Genomic DNA, 14,581 nt, shown 5'->3' with positions numbered 1-14,581 from the left:
CAGACTGGAGGGCCGGTGACAGCGGAAGAAGTGCAGGAGGCCATCTCGCAACTAGCCTCAGGGAAGACTCCGGGGACGGATGGCCTTCCAATGAACTTTTACAAAAAATATACAACGCTGTTGACCCCACAACTAGTGGAGATGTACACAGAGGCATTGCATCACGGCAGGTTGCCAGACTCGCTCAGGGAAGCACTGGTGGTCCCCCTACCCAAACTGAAATCTAAAGAAGCATTGGTAACTGACTTCAGCCCCTTATCAAGGCTGAAAAATGATTTCAAAATCCTTAGTAAGATTCTGGCCAACTGCCTACTCCAATGTATACTTGCTTTAGTACACACAGATCAGAACGGATTTGTTCCGAACCGCAGTACCTCCCTGAATCTCAGGCAGTTATTCGCCATCCTACACATGCCCATAGAGAAGAGACCTACTTCACGAGTGTTACTAGCGGAGGACTTTGAGAAAGCCTTTGATTCGGTATGCTAGGACTACCTCAGGGCGGTGATGCTGCGGATGGGCCTGGGGGAGGGTTGGGTGGAATGGGTGGACCTATTGTGTGGTGCCCCGTTGGCAAGGGTCAAGACGGGTAGGATGGTATCTGATACTTACCCCATTTATAGGGGAACCAGGCAAGGTTGTCCTCTGTCCCCACTATAATTCGCCCTTGCCATTGAACCTCTGGCCGCCAGGTTGAGGATGGACGGAGTTGGTAGAGGAGTAGAGTGGGGGCAAACAGAGCATGTCGTCTCATTGTACGCTGACAACATTCTCATCTATCTCAGGGATGGAGAATCTGGTCCCCCTTGCGCCCTGGGAAACTTGGAACAATTTGGTACCCTGTCGGGACTGCACCTCAATAGGCGCAAGACATTTGTCTTCCCCATTTTGCCAAGGTGTTAGCACCCCACCACGTGTCCACAGGACATGGTGTGGGCACCCCGCACCTTTAAGTATCTGGACATTCAGGTGTATCATGAACTGGGGGACCTCAGGGACGGTAACATCGGGAGGGTATTTCGCTCCTTGAGGGCATCTGTCAGATTCTGGCGCTCCCTGAAACTGTCTAGAATGGCCAGAATATCATTAGCCAAAATGATCATGTTACCCAGTCTCCTTTATTATTTCGCTAACTTGCCGCTATTGATCCCATCGGCACGGTTCCGTGAGTTTAATACCTTGCTTCGGGAGCTCATATGGGAAGGAGGACGTAGGCGAACATCGCTTTCCATTCTTTGTAGACCGGCTCAGTCGGGGGGCCTAGGAGCCCCAGACTTTGAGTCCTATTACCTAGCATCCCAGCTGCAGTGGGTCTCCAGATGGTTCACCGGAGAGGGTCAGCTGGACAGATGCACTACCAGTGGAGTGAAGGGTATGGACCTGATTATTGCACGCTTGATTAACCGGCGGGTGGCACACCACACTGACAGCCTCATGACAAGAGTCACTGCATCGTGCTGGAAGAAATGCACGAAACGTGTGGGAGTGGGTCCAACCTACTACTATCGGCGCTGATGCTGGGAGTCGTTGAGAGAAGTCAAACGGGCCCCGGGTTGGGAACATGGAAAAAAGCGGACGTGGAGACAGTGGGGGACCTATTTAGGGATGGGGTGCTGAGATCCTTTGCCGATCTGGTGGAGAGTAATGGGGTACCACAGGGGAAATTCCTTCTATACCAGAGGTTGCTCCACAATCTGAGGGAACACTGGGAAACAGTTAATGCGGAACCCCCAACCCACCAGATATTACACCTAATTTTGCTATCAGGGGGCGAGGCCCACGTAATTACTAGACTATACCGGTCCCAAAATGAACACGCCCTGGACCCACTCCAAACACAAAGGGAGAAATGGCGTCAGTGAGTAGGGACCTAACTGACACGGAAAGGAAGAGAATACTGGCATACCCCCGGACGGTCTCACGAAACACACGACTAAGATACATCCAATACAATTATATTCACAGAACGTACCTTACCCCACACCGTCTGTCCCTAATATATGGTGGCCCCCCAAGGTCATTCCCCAGATGCAAGGACAGATTCAGACTTCGACCATATGGTGTGGAGTTGCCCAGAACTCCAACGGGGAGCGGTACTGACTGACCGGAATAAATTATTTGAAGTGGATCTGTCCCTGGCCCCGACGTTGTGCCTCCTGGGTCTTGGAACAAGACTCCCACGTGGGAAGGTGGGTAGTCGATGCCTGGAACTAGCCCAGGCCCTTTATAGAAGGTTGATCACACTGGGCTGGAAAATCGCCCAGATGCCCTCTACTGAAGGTATGGAGACACGATGTTCCGAAATGGGCGAGAGCAGAACTGCAGGTCCTGATTAGCGAGGAGGCGCGGGGCCTCCGACAGACTCCTATCTCGCCAGCTTGGGAGGAAGTACTGATGAAATGGAACCGTATAGTGATGGTAGGCGATCCAACAAGAGGGGAGGATGTAGAAGTGACAGGAACGGGAGTAGGATAAGGGAGATGGCAACAAAGTCATATCAGCCGGGGCATAGTGTATAGGGAAGACCTGAGGCTACACATGCGGGGTAAAACGGGGGCAATTACAGTCCGAGGAAGAGAACCCCAAAAATGAAAATAAAAAATAAAAATTATTTTAAAAAATATATTATATATATATATATATATATATATATATATAATAATAATAATAATAATAAACAATGTGGGATATGGAACGCACATGAGGGATAGGCAGGAGCTGAACGGGTCGGATACCCTCCCCCATGGAACCAGCCGGGAAGGTATGGGAGACCATTCCCACAAACCGGTGGAGAAGTATACGATCCTTCCCTGCAGCTGCTCCCGCCCACTAACACTGGTGCCATCAAGTAAAGTTACTATTTTTTGTTAAAGTCTGTCATGTAGACATCGCAGTAGAAAGGACAATATGGTGCATTCACAAGATGTATATATGATCAGGAGACCCGAGTAGTTCGAGTACGTAGTAAAACTAAACATGATGCACGGCTAGAAGGTCTAACGAAACAATTAATAGTATATACAAGAAAGAGATAAGAAGTCTACAAGGATGAGGGTGAACAGAACGGTGGCCGGTGTCCGTCAAGTCATGAACAGTATGTGTATGACAGCAAAATGTTAATTAAAATGTTGATAAAAATATATTTTAAAAAAAGACATAACCTGAGTCCGACGTTTTCAATTACAGTCAAATGTCAAGGCTGTGGTATTTCCCCCCAACACTATCCACTTGCTCTAGGCAGCCACACTGTCCATTCGCTCTAGGCAGCAAAATGTCAGTTTTTACAAGTGAAGTGAAGTAGGGATTTCCACTGCTTTAGGACAAAAAACTTTATCTTGCTAAATGTACATTTCTGTAGTTTGAGGCAATGGATAACTATCTCAGCACACAGCTGAAATACGACAGGTTTGATGCAACTGGGGCATTGTTAAGTTCCTCGTGCACAGTGATACTCAGTCATCGTATCTGACACTGGTCTATAAATATTAAAATATGAGGGAAGCTTCAAGACTCTGAGTGCTCAATAATGGAAACAACTGACACAGGACATATATCTGATTTTTTATAAGGACAAAAATAGCTCAGTCTTCAGAGCAAACTTCACCTTTGCCCCGTCTGGTGAGTAGAACCACTTCGGAAATTTCACATAACTAACTCTTTAAACTACAACCTCAGGGTACAGAATTCCACTACAGTTACTACCATTTAATTACTATCCACATAATTCTACAGCACACCATGCCACATATTTTACCCACACAACACACAATTCCATAAAAGAAAATTCCAATACAACCCATTCCCACATCCCACTTCTAACAAACCTCTCATCTCTCCTTCATACTCCCACTACCCCTCTCATCTCTCCCTCACGCTCCAACTACCCCCTAATCTTGCAATTGCATTGCTTCTATTATCCCTCCCTCACACTCAATCTCCTCTACACACTGCCTGCTCACGTTACCTTCCTATACCTCCTAGATCTGTACAGTGGTCCACCTCTTGCCCTTCCCCTGGGTGCCCCTCCCACTTGTAACTCTCTATCTTCCTCTCTCTCATACTCCCTCTCTCTTGCTCACTTATTCACTCTTCCCACCTATTTCATGTGGTTGACTTCAGGTCTTCAAGCTCAGTTTCTTCCCAGTGTCTTTTCAAGGTTTTCGTCCTTCAAACCCACGCTCTCCTCCTCTTCTTGGGGTGACGTCTGCGTACACAGGCACTCCCTCTTTATGGATTTGTGGCTTAATCTCCCATTCATTCTCTCTTTCTCACACACTTTCTGTTCCTCTGTCTGGAGTTCATTCACCACTTCACACACAAATCACCTATCCAACTCTATCTTCCTTTCTATCCATTCTGTGCAACTCTCAGCCCTATCTATTCACCATGCCACATAATTCCACTACACAAATACAATACACACCACACAATTTCACAAGTAACCATTCCAATTCACCCTACAGAATTCCACTCCAAACCAAATACATCCACTCCACTCGAAACCAAAACACATGGCTAAAATACATTTTCATTTACAATGGCAAAAGCTCTAACTTTTGCAAATGTGAGACTGAATGCATTACAAATGCTTGCTTTTTTTGTACTGTGGGGCATGGGACTCTTAGAGAGTGCATGTGTCTGCAGCCACCAACTCATCCCCTCTTTCATCCCCGCCAAATGATGCCGATACAATGATAGGGCACATTCCAGACAAGTCACAGGCTGGGTCACAACAGCACCAGCAGGGCCTGCCAACCACAACACTCACACCTTCTGGACGCTTAATGTTTTAATTACGGTGTCTGAGTGGGCACAAAACAAGTCATTCTGGGCAAAATCGCTAGCCCCACCCTGTGTCTTATATTGCAAATGAGTGACGTGCAACATGGAAAGCAGGAAAGTGTCTGTAATATCAGGTTCCTGTGTAATGGCAATCAGTCTTCCACTTCCTGCGATCCCAGACATACTAATATGCAATAAAATCTGTTACACTGTGTGTCCTAGCTGATGCGACATGATAAAGCACTCCAAACTTGCCCTATTACTGACACTCACATTCCATTCACTAGGGGAGTACATATTATTTCAGACCACAGTTGTCCAGTCACAGACTGTTTTATTCATTATCTACCGGGAAGGACACTCGTCACAATAGACAGGTCACATAGATTACAGTGGCATACAGAGATTTTAAATGTCATGTGTCATGAAAAAGCATAACATTCAATGTTCCAGAATTTGATGGGTACAACTTACAGTTATGCCTAAATATGACACGTTACTTGGTATTTCATATTTTTACTGCATAAAGAAACAAGTATTAGCAAAGCCAATAGGTCTCACCTATTCAAGATTTTGTTGGAATGAATGTGTTTTAAAGAGGTTGCAAAGCAGAACATGTAGCTGTGCAATATGGCTCAAAGTAAATTAAAACAAATCGCTATGGTGCAGTCAATGCTGGTCCCTCCATAGCGCTTTGCTTATGTGATGCTGGAGGCGTTAATGGTATCACATCTTCTTGCTTTGTCTGCCCCTTTGTGGCTATTGGCAAGCTATGCAGAATACAAACTGACAACTTCTCTAAAGATATAGATCTTTTATGGACTTGTGCACAGAAAAAAAAAAAAAAAAAAGGGGAAGAAAGAGAGAGACTAACCCTCACAAGTGTGGCAGCCTTCAGGCAACTGGTGAGAATCTCAATGGGTGATGGTGACATTCAGGCTGTTGTAGTCCTATGATTACACCCTGTCCTCATTGGTGCCTGGACCCTCAGTAGAGCTTTCTACAGAAGCATGGACTCTGACAACATCTGTGATATGACATTAAGTTGTAAGAAAAGGAGGACCTCAGGTTAATATGAGCACTAAGAAAAATATTTAAATTAAAAAAAGGATTCCAATAGGAATTTTTAAACCACAAACCGCCAACATTAAAATCAACCGATGTCAGGACACTATCTTAGTAACATCACATCACATACATTGCTACATTTTATATTGGTTCCCTTGTTACAGCGGCTTCTCTGGCAACAAGCTCAAATATAGTTTTGTGGCATTTATATGTAAGGAGTACAATAGATCATTATTAAGTGAAGGAATAGTTCAATTCATAATGTAGTGCTGAACACTGAATGGTATTTGAAAGACGCCTGAACATACTAAACAAGGTAATGATAATGCAGATATACTAATTAGAAAATATTAATGAATGTTTAAGTAGTTTGAGTAATTGACGTAGAAAAATAAATGTGCACGTTTGAAAATGTACCCTCGGAGAGCGATCACCAAGCTTCACAAATGTACTAATAAAAATGAATAATCTGTATGAAATATAGAAAAATGAACTGAATAATGTAGTAGTATGACATATTAAGATATATAACGTATGTTTCGCATTAGCCGAAGTTGTGGCCTAGTTTTGCCAGGCCTCATGCAGAAGCTGAATGTTAACGCGCAATGTAGAGAAACTGATGTGCTGAACGGACCATGAACCGCTCATTGTTTAATAAAATCTGCTTAGTTAAAATTCTCTGCGATGAACGGACGAACAGGAGATGATGGAATCAATTTTGTATCAAGGACTGCGTAAAGCAGACTGGATGTACTTTCCCAGCACTCGAACAATGGAGACACTGACTGGAGAAGAAGATGCAACATTTTCGATACCCGACGAGCCGGATGATGAGGACATTACAGAGTGAACCAATCAACAATCTAAGAACTGTACAATATTAAAATTAAATGTGGAATTGGACAGCATCATAACTGGTGATTAACTGACCAATTACGAATTAGGGGATAGTCTGGGTGACTTTTATATAATGTCATGACAAAGGGGGAAAACTTCAGAACAGAGGTGTTAAGGGAGAGGTTAGGAGGTTAAGCGTGGATGTCCGAAGAGATTCGAGATTCTGTCATTGGGCTCATGCTCTTGAGAGCCTGATGAGATGCTGATCGATTTATGACCTGAAGACGAAGACCAACTTTGCTGCTGATCCATATCGTGGATAAGTAGCTATGACAATGCGACTGAACTAACTTTTTTTGCCTTTTCTTTATAGGTACAGACTGCGCTGTTTTCATAAGTTTTCCTTTTAGCTAGATGTTTTTCCAAATTCATGTTAAAAATTATTTTCGCATGAAGTCCCACATGCTAATCTGGGTTAGGTGAGGTTCCTATTTTACACATTGACAACTATAGTGACAAATGATTGACTGACTGATTTGCTGAACTCTGCTACTCATGTTGACGTATTCTCCTTTGATTCATATTTTGGCTAATGCTGATTCGTTACAATATATATTGTTGCAAGTTCTGATTAGATTAGGTTATTGGTGTTCACTAATGAATTAATCTTGATGTGCTATGATTAAAGTTTGAATTAGTTCCACCACTTAGTATTGTAACTAATAGGGAAATTAAATTGATAAAACGCATATTGAGTTGTGGTTATTCATGACTGCATGTCATGGTGCTATGTTATTAACTGCTGATTAATGTTTTTGCTTAATGGTATTGATTTGTGTATCGATTACTGTTGATCATTGGTTACACCGTAGCTAGGCTACTCCAAGCGAATCAAAAGGTTCATCGACCTATACGCATCCCCTTATAAGTTTACTTATTAAAGGACTGGGCGCACTAGCAGTAACATGCATAGATTAATTGCCACTGCTGGCCCTCAGTGCAAAAGCTAAAATTATGACAACTCTGCCTGCACATTTTGTGCAATTTAAATAATATCAGTTCAGGTGCTTTGCTACAACAATCACACCATATGGAGGCAGTTTCTAGAAGATTACTCCAATTTCACAAAACAAGCAGAGGTTTTTGTATTCTAGTCACTCAACTTAATAACTTCCTTGCAAATCAGACAAATGCATATAAAAAACAGCAACTACAACCATTGGTTGCATTCTGCTTTAGTTCCTTACAAATACACACTAAGCTAATCATTGAGAAGACTGCCCGCGCCGCGATGGCGGTTGGACCGCCGCCAATGTGGCACTCCGGCAGCCACATTACAACCGTGGCAGATGCCCCACAGTCAGACCGCAGGCACCACCAGATTACGACTTGTCGATCTGGCGGTCCTAATGTGCCAGGGCAGCACTGCAAGCAGCGATACCCTGGGGACTGAGAGTCCCTCCACCAACGCTTTCATGGCAGTAGCCTGCCATGAAAAGGCTGGTGGAGATGGGATGCAGGGGGGCCCATGGGGGCCCATGCAGTTGGCATGGGCAGTGCAGGGGCCCCATGGCCAGCCCAACGCACTTTTCACTGTAGATAGTGATAAGCGCAATGGGTGCTGGTGCACCCTATGCACTGCAACATTGCTGCCGGCTCAATTATGAGCCGGCATCAATGTTGTGGGCTGTTTCCCACTGGGTCAGCAGGCAGAAACAGAGTTCTGCTTGCTGACCCAGTGGGAAACTCTTAATAAGGGCTGCTGGAAGGGGACTGCACTGGCAGTAACCAGACTGCTGAACTTCGGCGGAGGGCCTTTTCCATCTGCCGAAGTCGTAATGAAGGGCTAGTGTGCCATCATTCACATTTGCTGGGCACATAACCTAACGAGATGATAGAAAGAACAGGGTGACCAATTTTTAAATCAGTTCTGGTACGGGAAACCATCTAAACCAAAAAAACGTGAAAAGTGTCACAATCTGATATACCAGTTTGATGACTTCCCCTACGAACTTCGCAAGCATCCTTTGTTTTCAACACAAATAGATCAAAATTCTTGGAAATGGTCCTTTCTTTAGAATGCGTTGTACATCTTAAAACGTTACTAGTAGTAATGCTTTCTCGCCGACTATTCATCCCCGGTAGTCATCATGACACTGAGCCAGGGGTTTCATTGAACAGTATAAGTTTTTGACAAATCTGCAGAATCATCCGCTCAATACGGTCCTTTTAAACCATTTGGAAAGACTGTCAGAAAAAATAAATCAGGATAGCAATATAGAAGTAAGCATAAAAGTGGCAGGAATAAAAGAAGAATGGACTTTGCAGCTACGTATGCAAGTTTCTCGAAGTGATTTTGTTGCCAAATACCGCTCTGGTTTTTAAAGGGTGACATTTGGAATGTGCTACTCTCTTCCCCCGCCCCCCCTCCCCAATCTATCGACAGACCAAAATAATTATGATCCTTTATTCTGTTAATACAGCTATAACACACTGAGAAGAGCTGTATAGCCTGCTAGAGACCAAGATCTATCGGACTCCAGATTGACCCTAACTCCTTAAAGTGTCAGAATGTGGAAAAGCAAGCTTATGAAAAAAAAAAAAAAAAACCTGCATCGGCCATTTACCTTGTCCAACCTAGTAAGAAAAACAGACATGGGAATCAAAGAATAAATACGCTTGAGTGAACATATATATAACGAACTGCAAACACGGATATATACAAATCGAGTTACTATAACTGTCGTACACAACTGTCAGTAAAAAAGTAAAACAAACAAAAATAACGTACTCTGCTTCAGTATCAATGAAGTTTAATAGAATTAGTAAAACAACAGCTGCAAAGCATTCGCCAGATATTATTTACTAAAGGTCCAATACCCTCAACCCAAATTGCCAGAAGGCTCATTGGCAACACGGACACTATAGCTCAGATCACCATTTCCTTCTGCAAACCATGACACTTTGAAATCATACTGAAACAACTTAAGTGAACCAGGACTGCAACTCCCAGAATGCACAGTTTTCTTAACTAAACTACCAGCATGGCACCATGACGTCGGTTTAGAGATGTAGTCATATGATAACTTTAATGCGCCTCCTAAGAGCAACCTCAGCCCATGTCTGTGAAGACCGGTTCCCAACTCTTCTCTCCTAAAATTGTCTGCTAACTACTCTCATTCGCCAGTGTTGTCTGAGGATTTCCCTCTGACGTTTGATTGTGTTGAAAGCAACCAAAATTATAAAAACAAAAAAAAAATATAAAGAAGTCAAAATTAACCTGGGTTAACATCGCTACAGACCAAAACCCAACCGCTACCTCTCTTCCCCGCCTAGTACCTCCTATCCTAATGCCGGAATTGTAGGGGGATGGGGTAGAGAAGCTAACTGCAAATGTATAAAAAAACAACTTAGCAAGACTAATCACACCAAGTAGGGGGAAAGGCCAACTTGCGACAGTCTTATCACGCGCCTCTTTCAACTGGCAGGTCAGGCCTGAGTTGAACTACACGGAGTCAGTCACGGGACACTGCATCATACCATATCTGACAAGAGCTTTCTTTTAACGCGCACTGGGAGCCACAGATCTGAGGACTCAAACAAGTTCGAAGGAACTGCTCTCCTTTAAAACCAAGCCTGCTGTTTCCATAAGTGCACTATCACGACATCTATTAACCTTTTGTATCCGTGATATTTATTTTATCATTGGAGCACTGAAGACAGATACTGATAAATCAGACAGACCAATTCCCAGGAAGGAGATGGGCGGGGTGGCAGCCTAACACCTGATCAATCGGCAGCATAGAGACAGCAGGTAAACAGCACCTGACCCTCCTAATCTGGTCCGCTTTCGGAGGCTTTCAGAAAAGAACCGACACTTTAACAGCCGGGTTAGCAAAGAGACATGAAAACCCCACGACCAAAACGTGAGACTTACCTCCAAGCGCCCAGCAAAGGGTCTCAAGATTCTGATCGACTCAGACTTGCTTTCGACTCTCCAAAGACTTCAAAAAGTGAAAGCGAAGAGAGCCAATCAGAAAGCCACTTTAAACGGACTAACTAGGTGATGGGCGGGCTCCGTGCCTGTAGAGGCTCGGGAAGCCTGCGATTGGTTAGAAGAGAAGAACATGCCCCGGAAAAGACAATCCACCCGTCCCAGAGAGAGACCGCCCAGGCCTAAGCCGCACCGGAAATATCAGTCCCAGACTACGCCACCTGCCTGACATACAAGATTTTTTGTTTTCGTTTTTAAAGCGTCAAACACTGATCGCGTTGTTCCTTTGTATTCTGGAAGTTATACTGCTGACCACAGTAAACACCGAAGGACCTCTTTGGCAGAGTGGGTCTCGCGGAAATTTCTTCAAATACAAGAGGAAAGGTAAAGTTAAACCAAGCCCCACCCACAAATTAAATATTCTAAATGCAAGTATTCATGAAGCGTGGTTCCTGCAACTCTTTTTAAAAAATGACTTCATGGTGCTCGTGTTGCCCAAAGGCAGTGCCCAGTAATACAAACATGGGATTCCTGTATTATTATATTTATTAATCATGATGCAGGTAATCAAAACCTTTACATGATAAAACAAATACGTTACAGGTATAAAAAGAAGCAAGTAAAAGATACAAAAACGCACGAGAATCTGATCTCTTCAGTAATTGTCCTTATTGGTGCCAAACATACAAGAATGAAAATTGCCAGTCCCAGGAAAGTGGCAATAAAGAATGGGGAGCATTTAGTAATGATAAAAGATCACGTTACTGGTGTGAAAACAATAAAAAAAAAATCTAGCTTTCGCATCAAGAATTTTCAGTCCTATTAAGGACAGGGAGGCAAGGATTATGCTCCTCTCTTTTTACTGCATAAAATGCAGCAGCCAATGAAAACAAGTAAAAAACCCACTACTACAGATCCCATGATCCCCAGTAGTCCACAACACTGTCCAATCATACGTATTCCTCATTTATTTATATATATATATATATATATCTCATGCAACAAAGTCCTTCCTCTTTCTTTGCGACGAACAGCCCATAACCTGACTCATGAACTGAGTGAAACCAATCTCACGATTCCCTCCCAACGACGAGATCAACAGGGCTCCAACATGCCAGGAAACAGAACTCCAAATTCTGAATTTAAAGCGTTTTTATTAATATCCTCACCCAGGATAAAGAAAAACATACCAATAACAGCCTTTCAAATAAGGATCAGGGGGTGGATGTTAATAACATTTCATTTAAGCAATACATGACATTGTCGAAGTCAGATACAACATAATCTTAACATTCCTACAGGTGGGATAATCCTTGCCTCCGTGTCCTTAATAGAACTGAAAATTCTTGACATGAAAGCTAGACTTTTTTTATTCTATGTCGGGACTGGAGGCTTCGGATTATGCTAGTTCAAAGCTGATTCACCAACACTGATGCTATATCAACAATAGGTTTATGATAAAACACGCTGAAAGAAGAACCTGAGGACCAGCCTGCCGCTGACATAAGGTCTTCTAGACGAGAGCTAAAACAAAAGGCTTTGGATGCCATTGCACCCCGAGCAGAGTGAGGCCCAAACACAGAAATATCTATACCAGCTTCATTAAGCAGCCATCTAACCCACCTGGCCAGAGTGGCAGATGAAACAGACCAAATAGTTTCTGCAAAGAAATAAGTAATCGTCCCTGGGCATCACGTCTAACCTCCTGCATAGATCCTTCATGTGCTTTCAAACATTTAACAACACATAACTTTTGATGATGAGGAAATGCAGGATACGAAATACAGTTAGAAGCCATTTTAGTTTTTATGGAAATTGTAAAAGACACTCCCATTAAATACTCTACCTGCTAAATCTAGTGCCTTCACATCTGATACCCTTCAGCAAGAAATTAAACATAGAAGAAAAGTAAGTTTTGCTGATAACTGTTTCCGTGAAAGCTCCTCGTTGCAGGGCCAAGCTCTCAAAAAACATAAAATTATATCAAGATCCCACAAAACTGAATATTTGGGCTAGGGAGGATTGATCATCCTGAATCCCCGCAACAATTTGCAACTAAAGGGTGTTCCCCGACGGGTTTACCCTCTACATGGGGATGTCCTGCAGATATTGCTGACTGAAAATTGTTAATGGTTCTATAGGCCAAGCCATGAGATGCCAAATCAGAAAGAAAATTAACGATCACATTAATACCTGGGGATAAATAAGTTGTTCATCACACCAACTAGTCCATCTTTTCCAAGACAATTTGTAACACTTGTGAGTGGATGGGGCCCAGGACTGGGACAAGAAAAACAATGCTTTGTCCGAAACTCTAGGCATTTGACAACGTTTCTGAAAGTCTCCACACCATGAGATACAACCGCTCCATCAGAATCATGGGATGTGGACACCCCGCTGGGTCCAGCAAAAGAGATGGATGGTGGAAAATGCGCAGAGGGGGAGCGCACAACAGTACCATTGCTACTGGAAACCAAGGTTGAGCCTGCCACAGAGGCGTTATCAAAACCATCTCTGCTGCTAGTCACCTCACCTGAGAGAGTACTCTCTGAATCATGGAGAACAGGGGAAAGGCATATAAGAGCTCCGTCCCCCATGACTGGAGGAATGCATCAAACCCCGACGCAAGGGGATCCAGTCTCCAACTGAGAAACCGGGGTAACAGAGTATTCAGTCGAGATGCAAACTGACTGATGGCACAAGATTCAGGTTGGCAAACTTCTGAGGATCCAGTCTCCAATTGCTGCCATCCCCCAGGAAGTGAGAATTCTAGTCCACTACTAGATTGGAACATCCCGCAATGTACTCCGCCATCACTGAAATCTGGTGTTGAAGACAAAGTTCCAAGACCTCTTTGGCTATCGCTACCAACAACTGTGATTTGGTATCCCCAGTCGATTTATATATCGCACTGCTGAAATGTTGTCCGTGCGAAGCAGGATATTTCTCGCTTTGCGAGGGGAGAGTGATTGAATCGCAAAAGCCCCGCCAGAAGTTCCAAGCAATTGATAAGGAGCTTCATCACCTGACAGGACCACCGACCCCCCCCCAACGTTTCCACCGACCCGCAACGAGCTCCCCAGGCCCAAATACTAGCGTCCAACTCTAGCACTACCTCTGGGGAAGCTGCAAATATTGCTCTGTCATTCCAGGCATCCATATGATCTAACAACCAGGTTATCTCTGTTTTGGCAACTTCAGACAAAGGAATCTGCTCTGAGTACGGCAGACCCTTACAAAGATTCAAGATTTTTAAGTGTTGGAGGGCCCGATAGTGAAGAGGTCCCAGAAAGATTGCCTGGATGGACGAGGCTAGGAGACCCACCAGGCAAGCTAGGGTCTTCAATGATATTGTTGGAGAGACAAGGACTTTCCTCAACTCCTTCTTGATAGAAGTCCCCTTCGTTAGGGGTAATAATAGCTATGCTTTGATAGAATCTACCCGGAATCCTAAAAATTCTATGACCTGGAATGGAATTAAGACCGACTTCTCTGAGTTGATGAGGAAATCCAGATCCTGAAGAAGTTGCATCGTCCAAGACAAATGCATTAGCACCGAATCCTGTGATTGGGCCATAATCAGAATATTGTCCAAGTAAATGATGAGGCGTACTCCTCATTCTCTGAGGAATTGGACCACCGGTCTTAGGAGTTTGGTGAAACACCAAGGGGCGGAAGAGAGACCGGAGGGAAGGACAGAAAACTCATAGCATTGGCCTCTCCAAAGGAATTGAAGGTGCCTTCGATGAGGCCCAAAGATGGGTACGGGAAGGTAATCGTCTTTGAGATCTAGTCAAATGAGATAGTCTTTTTCTTGGAACAGACCTCTCAAAAGATGGATGCCTTCCATCTTGAAATGATGATAGACAATCCAGAAATTTAAATCTCCAAAGATTGAGA

The 14,581-nt window shown here is 43.8% G+C and overlaps 1 protein-coding gene across 1 annotated transcript in view; it reads right to left on the bottom strand.

The window, feature by feature from the left end:
- RAB9A (RAB9A, member RAS oncogene family) overlaps window positions 1–10,751 on the bottom strand; it is a 146,331-nt gene extending 135,580 nt beyond the window's left edge. Inside the window, exon 1 of the mRNA XM_069204714.1 lies at window positions 10,625–10,751. The gene's annotated coding sequence lies outside the window, so the exon portion shown is untranslated. The remainder of the gene's footprint in view (window positions 1–10,624) is intronic.
- Between the last annotated feature and the right edge of the window lie 3,830 nt (window positions 10,752–14,581).

The sequence above is a fragment of the Pleurodeles waltl genome, chromosome 8 (genome assembly GCF_031143425.1).
Source record: "Pleurodeles waltl isolate 20211129_DDA chromosome 8, aPleWal1.hap1.20221129, whole genome shotgun sequence".
Taxonomy (NCBI): domain Eukaryota; kingdom Metazoa; phylum Chordata; class Amphibia; order Caudata; family Salamandridae; genus Pleurodeles; species Pleurodeles waltl.
Note: the sequence above shows the minus strand (reverse complement) of the source record. Positions and strands in the feature narration are given on the sequence as shown.